Here is a 10,193-nt window from a genome sequence, read left to right on the forward strand (position 1 = left end):
AGCCCCCAGTTACACTGGCTGAGCTGATGTAAATTCCTCCATTCATGCTTTTCTTTTGGAAAGAAATAGCTGGCCTGTGGAGTTAATGTCCCACTAGCGCTGTAGATATCTGACTAAGATTTATGCTGAGCCATGTAGGAGACCTTGCTCAGTTACCAGTGTTACAGATATTGGGAAGTGCAGTGTATTATGTACATTGGTGAGAGTTTGGGGGTTTTGCTTTTGGTTTGCTTTGCTTTTTTGAGGCAAGGGTCACCTGGCCTGGCCTTGAACTTGTTGTGTAGCTGAGGATAACCTTGAACTCTCTCCTGCCTCCAGCTCCCATGTGCTGGGATAACAGGCATGTGCCAAGGCTAGCTGCTGTTGTCGTAGTGACTTTCTATTACACTGTCCATTACTACATCATACCTGGGCATCTCTGGACTAGGACAGACCAGCACACTTGCTGTTTGGAAAAGGCTTCATAACTGTATGAGATCTAAATCCTGGGAAACCTGAGGGTGTGCAATTGAAATGTAATCATTTTGTGTCCAGGGTCTCTATGGGATCAAGGATGATGTCTTCCTCAGTGTCCCTTGTGTCCTGGGACAAAATGGAATTTCAGATGTTGTGAAGGTGACTCTGACTCCTGAAGAGGAGGCCCGCTTGAAGAAGAGTGCAGATACGCTCTGGGGCATCCAGAAAGAGCTGCAGTTCTAAAATCCTCAGATGTCCTAGAGCTTCACTGTCCAGGCTGCAGCAGGGTTTCTATGGAGACCACACACTGTCTTATTGGTGAAATTATTAAGGCCACTCCACGTAGTTAAAAGGGAGGTTTATTTTGTGGGGTACTTACAAATGAAGGGGTAGGTTACAGGGTCTGGCAAGGGTATAGTGCAGTCCGGCCGTGTTCTCTGGAGAACTCTGCTCGGTCTACCTCCAGCGTCCCGAGTCCGGGAACCAAGAGAGTGACCTCTTCCTGATCCTTGGTCTTCTGCTTCCTCCTCCGCCCTGCCTTGTGGGCATGACCATTACCGAAGCCTCAATGGGGGTTGGAACTTCCTGGCCAATGCTGGGATGGCTATCCACTACACTGTCTCCTCATCTGAGCTGTGCTTAGTGGTGTTGTGTTAAGGTGGCGGTTCCCACAGCTCTACCCTGATGCTAAGTGGTACTTGTGTAGTGGCAACCTGGTTGATGTGATAGTTGAGACACATTGCCAATTGTGTGTAGGCTTCAGTTACCTTGGGAGCCTGCTGTTTCTGCTGTGCACCCTCACCAAACATGCCTGGGCCAGTGAGTTCCCAGTTAGTCATAACGTGGCTCCAGTGGGTAAATCCATTATGCATATTTGTGCATAACTGTTCTAAAGGATATTATTTTGTGTATTATGTGTCTGTAGTGTACATTGAAATATTATGTAAAAAGTAAGATCTGCATATTGATGTTGCAACCAACTACCCAAGTGTCATCAAATAAACCTTAAACAGAAATTACTCCGCTTATTATTATTATTATTATTATTATTATTATTATTATTTTGGTATTTCAAGACAGAATTTCTTTGTGTAGCTTTGCACCTTTCCTGGAACTCACTCTGTAGCCCAGGCTGGCCTCAAAACTCATCGAGATCCACCTGGCTCTGCCTCCCAAATGCTGGGATTAAAGGTGTGAGCCACCCACCATCCCGCTCCAGCTCATTTCTTAAGATGCAGTTGGGCAGCCAGTCAAAGTGGCATTTACTTGCCTTTGATCCCAGCAGAAGCAGGTGGTTCTGCATGTTAGCTAGCCTAGTTTGCATAGTTCCAGGACAGCTGGAGCTACATAGTGAGACTAGTCTAGAAAACAAACAGGATACAGGTGGGCTAGGGAGACGCTCAATTGGAAAAGCAATGGATCCCCAGGTCTTAAAACACCCCTTCAATCTCAGCCCTGGGGAGGCAGAGACATAGAGCTAGCTAGAATTGTGAGTTACAAACTCGGGTTCAGTGAGTGTTTCTATTGCTGTGCAGAGACCATGACCACAACAACTCTTCTAAAGGAAAGCATTTAATTAGGGCTGGCTTACAGTTCAAAGGCTTAGTCCATTATCTTCATGCCAGGGAGCTGGCAGCATGCAGAGTCAGCAAGCAGTAGGACATGAGTCCTTGGGCCCTGCCTGGGCATTTGAAACCCCACCCCCCCCCCCCCCCCCCCCCCCGGGACAAACTTCCTCCCAGAAGTCCACTCCTAATACCACTCCCTGAGCATTCAAGTATGATTCTATGAAGGCCAGGCTTACTCAGACCACAGTGAGGGACGTTGTCTCAAAAGTTAAGTAGATAGCCTTCAGGAAGATATGTCAGGTTAACCTCCATCCTACACAATCATATGGGCATATACACAGACATAAAGCTGCTTTTATTGTCACATTATTGAGGAATAACAAGTTCTTGGACAAGTTTTTTTTCAGGGTATGGATTTTTTTATTTTTTTGGATTTTAATGTGTATGGGTGTTTTGCCTACATGTAGGTACATGTCACCTGTAACTAAAGATACAGATGGTTGTGAGTGCTGGCACTTGGACCCAGCCCATGCAGATGATCTAATCCTCAGCCAACTCTCTACCCTCTCTGAACACTATTTAATGAGCAGCTATTTGGTATAAATTTATATTGATGGTATAACTAGATTAATTTATTTGAAGATGGATTTTCTCCGTGTAGCCTTGGCTGTTCTGGAACTTACTCTGTAGACCAGGCTGGCCTACAGAATTCAGAGACCCACCTGTCTCTGCCACCCAAGTACTGAGATTAAAGGGGTGAGCCACCACCACCCAGCTTTGGATTATTTTAATAAAAATAATATTATTCCATTATCAGAGGATTTGGTATTCTAAGCACAAGAAATAAGTCTTAACTATGATGTCCCACATTCACAGAGGCATCCGATACATTTGTGTAAAAATTTGGCAACTGATCATAAGCAACAATACTCTATCACAAAGGAAGGGGATAAACACATGGTGCTGAAGAATTCTAAACCAGGTCCCAAGAGATAGCTCAGCAGGTAAAGGTTACTGCCACCTGAGGCCCTGGGTTCAACCCCCAGAACCCTTGTGGAAAATATTTGCCTGTAGGCAAGTCTATGGTGCATTTTCTTCCTTCCTTCCTTCCTTCCTCCCTCCCTCCCTCCCTCCCTCCCTCCCTCTCTCCTTCCCTTCCTTTCTTCCTTCCTTCGTTTCTTTTTTTCTTTTTTTCTTTTTTTTTTTTTTTGATTTTTAGAGACAGAATTTCTCTGTGTATCCCTTGTTGTCTTGGAACTCAACTTGTTCTATAGACAAATCTGGCCTCAAACTCGGAGATCTTCCTGCCTCTGCCTCCCTGGTACTAGGATTAAAGGTGTGCACCATCATCACTGCCCACTAATTACTTTCTTAGTAATTGATGTGGGAGGGTCCAGCTCACTGTGGGCAGTGACATCGCTGGGCAGGTGGTCCTGGGTTATATAAGAAACCAGGTTGAACAAGTTATAGAGAAGTAGTCATTGATGGGTTTCCCAAAGGCTTTGCTGCAGTTCTCGCCTCCAGGTTTCTGCTTTGAGTTCCTGTGGTAATTTACTGGATGGACTATGATGTGGAAGTGTAAGCCAAATAAAGCTGTCCCTCCCCAAGCTGGCCATGTGTTCATCACAACAGTAGAAAGCTAAGACACCAGCTCTGGAAATTGTACTAGAGAGAGGTTTCTGCAATAACTTGCCATTTCTGCCTCCAAGGCTTTCCCGCTAGGGTTTGATCTTGAGAGACAGTTAAGGGGAAGGAAATTAGGGCTTGTTTTTTCTCCTCTGATGTAAAAATAACAAGATTGGTCAGGGTAGTCTTGACAATTTACCCTATTATAATTGGATTTGCTCTATTACAGACGTAAAAAGAAACAGCTATTAGGATATAATTTATATACTATAAAGTTCAAATTTACTTATTATTTTGTTAATATAAGATCTACTGTAGGCCAGGTTGGCCTGGAACGCTGTATGTAGCTGAGGATGACCTTGAAGTCCTTATTCCACTGCTTCCACCTCCCAACTGTTGTGATTACAAGTGCACACCACCACACTCAGCTTGCCTCACTTTATTTTTAAAGTTCTCTTGAAGCTAAGTTGGGGCTTCATGTATTTAGTATAGGATTAGGCACTGGGGTTAAGAGACATTTTCTCAGAAGGAAGGACAAGTTACCCACACCTAACAACACAGGTGTAGGCTTCACCATAAAAAAAATGCCTGGCATGGTGGTGCATGCCTTTAATACCAGCACAGAGAGGAGGCAAAGATTTCTGTGACTTGAGGTTAGTTGGGCTGAAAGGGCCCAACAGAGATACCAGGAGGTCACCCTGACTCCACACCTCTCCTCTCCCCAACCACATCCTGTTTGCCAGAACAGTTTCTCCATTCTGAGAAACAATGCTTTGTAAGGTGTTTAACAGAACCAAGGGTACCTCCTTCCGTGCTTGGAAACCTGAGAGGCATAGACAGGCAGATCTCTGAGTTCAAGGCCAGCCTAGTCTACACTACGAGTCCCAGGGCTACATGGAAAGACTCTGTCTCAAAATAAATTAATCCAATTTAAAAAATGAAAATAAATAGAAAGAATAAAGGAAAATAACCCCTCAGCCTGCACCTGGTATGATACAATTGTGGTTTTAGCTTTATAAACCCTACCCTGCCCAACTTGTGGGTTCAGAGTTCCTTGTGGCAGGACCCTGCTCTTTACATTTTTTTAATTTTTTAATTTTATTTTTTTTTGTCTTTCAAGACAGGTTTTCTCTGTGTAGCCCTGAAACTCAGAGAGATCCACCTGCCTCTGCCTCCTGAGTGCTGAGATTATAGACATGAGCCACCACCACCCAGCTAAGAATGGACTCTCAATTCTTGTACTCAACAGTGATCTGTAACTTTGTTGTGTGGACCAGAATATGTCTACATATTGAGTTCTAGCTCTGAGCGTAGAGGCTGCTCTTCCAAAGGACCCAGGTTTAGTTACCACCCTACATAGTGGAATGGCAGCTCATATCCATCTATAACTCCAACCTTAGGGGTTCCAACATTCTTTTTTGGCCCCCCACATAAAACAAACACAGATCCTCTGCAAAAGCAACAAGTGCTCCTAATCACTGAGCAAACTCTCCAGCCCCCAAAGGGATCTTGATCACCTGTCTCTTCCATAAAATGTCACATTAGTGCACTATATTGATAACATGCTGATTGGATCATGTGACCAGAGGTAGCAACCACTTTGGACTTGTTGGAAAAATATATGTTCATCAGAGGATGGGAAATAAATCTAACCAAAATTCATGGGCCTCAGTGAAATTTCTAGGAGTCCAGTGGTGCGAGGCATGCAGAAATACTGCTCCTAAGGTGAAGGATAAATTATTGCATCTGGCCACTCCCGTCACCAAGAAAGAAGCACAACATTTAGTTGTCCTCTCTGGGTCCTGCAGACAGCACATTCCTCACCTGTGTATGTCACTCTGGCCCCAAGACCAAATGACTAGGAAAGCTGCCAACTTTGTGTGGGGCCTGGAAGAGGAGAAGGCTCTTCAACAGGTCCAGGATGCTGTGCAGGATGCTCTACATCTTGGACCATATGATGCAGCAGACTTGATGGTATGGGGTGACATTGGCCCATAGGGATGCTGTTTGGAGCCTTTGGCAAATTCACCTGGAGGTGAATCACAAAAGAGACCTTTGGGATTTTGGAGCAAGGCTAATCTGCAGACAACTATTCTCCCCTTAAGAGAGAGTCCTTGGCCTGTTACTGGGTCTTGGTGGAAGAGAACATTGACAATAGGCTGTTGTGAGATTTGATTACACTGTGTAAAGATGTGTCACTGTGATTGGTTAAATAAAAAGCTAAAGGACGAATAGCTAGGCAGGAGGTACAGGCGGGACTTCCCGACAGAGAGTGCCCTGGGAAGAAGAAATGGGGAGTCACCAGCCTGACACAGGAAGCAGGATATGAGGAGGGAGAACTAAAAGCTAAAGCTCTGCGGCAGCATGTAGATGAATAGAAATGGGTTAATTTAAGTTATAAGAGCTAATTAGAAACAAGTCTAAGCTAAGGGTGAGCTTTCATAATAAGTCTCTGTGTCAGTATTTGGGAATTGGCTGGCACGACAGACAAAGGCCGCTTACAATAGGCCACTAAGTTATTATATGACCTGAGCTGCCCATCATGAACTGGGTATTATCTGACCCACCAAGTCATAAAGTAGGAGGTACACAGCAGCAGTCTATTAACAAGTAGAAGTGGTATAAATACCATCAGGCCTGAGCAGATCCTCACAGCACAAGCAAGTTCCATGAAGAAGTTGCCCAAATGCCTATGGTTTTCTATTGCAGTCACAATGCCTTTTGTCCCAAGCATACACCTCACAGGGTGTTCCCCCTGGTTTATTGATGGTTCTGCACATTATGTGGGAACTACCCAGAAGTGGACAGTGGTAGCATTACAACCTCTTTCTGGGACAACCCTGAATGACATTGGGGAAGGGAAATCTTCAAAATGGGCAGACTTTTGGCAGTACACATGGTCAATATTTTGCTTGAAATAGGAACTGACCAGATGACCAATTGTTCACTTATTCATGAGCTGTAGCCAACAGACTGGCTGGAGGGTCAGGGAGTAGGAAAGAGAAGATTAGAAAATTGTGAGAAAGTTATCTGGGGAAGAAGTTTGTGAATGGCTGTCCACAAATGGGCAAAGGATGTAAAGATACTTCTGTCCCATGTAAATGCTCATCAAAAGGTGACTTCAGCAGAGGAGGCGTTCAGAAATCAAGGAGACAGAATGACCTGTTCTGTGGACAGTCAGTCTCGTTCCCCATCCATCTCTGTCCTTGTCCAGTGGGCCCATGAACAAAGTGGGCAGAGATGGGTGTTATACATGCACTTGACAACATGGGCTTCCACTCACCGAGGGTGATGTGGCTACAGCTACTGCTAAGTGCTAGATCAGCCAACCACAGAGACAACACTGAGCCCCCTAGTATGACGCCATATGGTGGCCATCCAGCAGGTGCCAGGTAGACTACATTGGACTACTTTCTTCATGGAAAGGACACTTTGTCCTTACTGGAGGAGATTATACTTGTCATGGACTTGCCTTTCCTACATGTAATGCTTCTTCCAAAATCACCATCTGTGGACTTACACAATGCCTTCCTTATCCACTGTCATGGTATTCCACACAGTATTGCTTCTGACCAGGGAACTCACTTCACAGCCAGAGAACTGCAGCAGTGGGCCCACACTCATGAAATCCACTGCTTTTACCATGTTCCCTAACCATCTAAAAGCATTTGTTCTGATGTGAGTGAAATGGCCCTTTGAAGACAGAGTCACAGCACCAATTCAGCAGCAGCAGTCTGGAGGGCTGGGCAGGATCCCCCAGAAGGAAGTATTGAATCAACATCTACTATATGGTGCAGTTTTTCCATAGCCAGGAATCATAGATCCAGGAGTTAAGGGATGGGAAAAAAAAGTTCCAGTAACCATCACCTCTAGTGACTCAGTAGGAAATTTTTTGCTTCCTGTTCCTAAGAACTTAAGTTCTGAAGGCTTAGGAGTTTTGGTTTCAGAGGGACCAGTGTACTGCCAGGAGACACAACAAGCATTCATTGAAATAAAGCCAGACTCCCTACCCCACCACATATCACCCACTGACTTTGGGCTTCTGAAAGAAAGGAATAGTATTGTTAGGAGGGGTGATTGATCCAGATCACTGTGGGGACATCGGATTGCTTCTCCACAATGCAGGTGAGAAGATTTATGCCTGGAGTGCAGAGGATCCTTTGGGGAGTCTCTGGGTCCTACCATGGCCTGTGAGTAAAGCCACTGGGAAACCACAACCTAATCCAGGCAGGGTGACAAGGGGCCCTGACAGTTTGGAAGAAAGTATGGGTCATTCCTCCAGGAAAAGAACCCAAACCTGCTGAGGGTGGAGGAAATACAGAGTGAATAGTAGAGGAAGTTAAAAGTACCAGCTAAGGCTATGTAACCAGTTGCAGAAATAAGGATAACTGGCGTATCTGTCCTCCTTTGTTAAGAACCTGTTTGTGTATACTAAACCATTTGCCTTTTCTTTCCTCTATCATGTAATGTAACATTGATTGAGATAATATCAGCGCTTAAGTGCTTAAAATCTGTTCAACCACATTTAAATCACAAGACATTAAAATATTAAGCATTCCCCAAGGGACTTTGCCACCTATCCTAAAATGTATAAAGTGTCTGTGGTTGGGGGGGGGGATGTTCTGAGGTGGAGTTATGGAGTTATACATATGCAGTAATTCTTTGGCAAAGCAAAAGAGAGAGGTGATAAGGATTCACACATAAAGCAAAAATGTCAGCTTCCAATTACAACCCAAAAGGGGAGTGATTGAAGGGTAGTTCTGTGGTAGGTCAACTACAGACCAAGATCAATTAGAGAATCTAGGGATAGCACCTGCCTGAGGAGAAGTTAAAACTTAATTTGCACAAGAAAGAAGCTTGGCACCTATCACCTGCCTGGCCTTAACAGCAATCTCCTTGGGTCAGTGGGGAGTAACTAACCTTAACTCAGCAACTAGCAAGTGACCAAAACATCATCCCAGGAATGTGAGCAGTAAATCTCTTAAGTGAGGGTCTTGTGTAGATAACCTGGGGTGAAGGTAAGGGGTTGAGGATTTAACTGCTAGTGGTTATTTTCTCTTATCTGTAAGGGAGATGAGCTAATGTTTATCTACGTGCAGTTTTGTCCTTGGAAAAAGGTATCTTAGATGAAATACTTTTGCCTGAAGTATGGCCCTGGCCAGATGTATGTTAATAAAAAAATGAACACAGCTGGGGACAGTTATCCACTTACCCCAGATGTATAGGGAAAGTCGTGACAAGATTGAGATGCAATCGTGAGATTACATGTCCATGTAACATGGAGATGCATGGTAAATTGGGAGACTCATAACTGTTATTGCACAAGAAATTTACAACAAGAGACAGCCAGTTCATTCAAGGCAATAATCCCATAATGCCTTGCGTGAGGGTTTCCTCTAACAGAACCCTTAGTTCTGATAGGTTGACCTTCTGAACTCTAGTTGTCACTGCTGTATACTCCATGGACTTTTGCTATCAGCGGCTCTCACTAAGATTGCTTGAAGCAGGGAGACTCATCCTAAATCTAGGTGGCACCTTCTGGTAGCAGCCCACATCAAAGAACCTGGAAGAAGGAAACTGCTTTTTGCCTGCTTGCCGTCAGTCTCACTGGCAAATTCATCTATTCTGTTGCTGTGGCATTCTGTCATCCATATTATAATCAACTTCTTAGGGATGCCAATGTAGACTGGGCGAGCAGCTGGTCAGGGGTCCTCCAGGCCTCCAGTGGCAGTTTGGAACTGCTAAACCATCCAACCTTGTGGACTGAGAAACTACTGAATTCTCAGCCTCTCCTGTGTGAAACAGCCATTGTTGGACTACCCAGACCATGGCCTGTAAGCCAGTGTAACAATCCTCTTTTAATATATATGTATATGTGTATATATGTATATGTATTTGTATATACCTGTGTGTGTGTATATATATATATTCTGGGAGTTCTATTCCTTTAAAGCAGTGGTTCTCAACCTTGCTAATGCTAGGACTCTTTAATACAGTTCCTTATGTTGTGGGGACCCCCATTCATAAAATTATTTCATTGCAGGCCAGACAGTGGTGGTGCACTCCTCTAATTCCAGCACTCAGGAGGCAGAAGCTGGTGGATCTCTGTGAGTTTGAGATCAACCTGGTCTACGGAGCAAGTTCCAAACAGCCAAGGCTACACAAAGAAACCTTGTCTCAAAAAAAAACCAAAAACCAAACTTATTTTGTTATACTTCATAACTGCAATTTTGTTGCTGTTATGAATTGTAATATAAATATCTGTTATTCAGGATATCTGGTATATGACCCTAAAGGGGCAGAGACCCACAGGTTGAGAACCACAGCTTTAGAGAACCCTGACTAATACAGTGTATGTGTGTGTGTGTGTGTGTGTGTGTGTGTGTGTGTGTGTGTGCACATGGAGGCCAGAGGACAACATCAGATTTTGCTCCCTTTACAGGTGTCATCCACCCTGTTCTTTGATACGAGGACACTCGCTAATCAGAGCTTACCTGGCAGTCTAGGGAGCTGCAGGGAGCCTGTGTCTCTGCCTCCCCATCA

The sequence above is a fragment of the Onychomys torridus genome, chromosome 1, assembly GCF_903995425.1.
Source record: "Onychomys torridus chromosome 1, mOncTor1.1, whole genome shotgun sequence".
NCBI classification, from domain to species: Eukaryota; Metazoa; Chordata; class Mammalia; order Rodentia; family Cricetidae; genus Onychomys; species Onychomys torridus.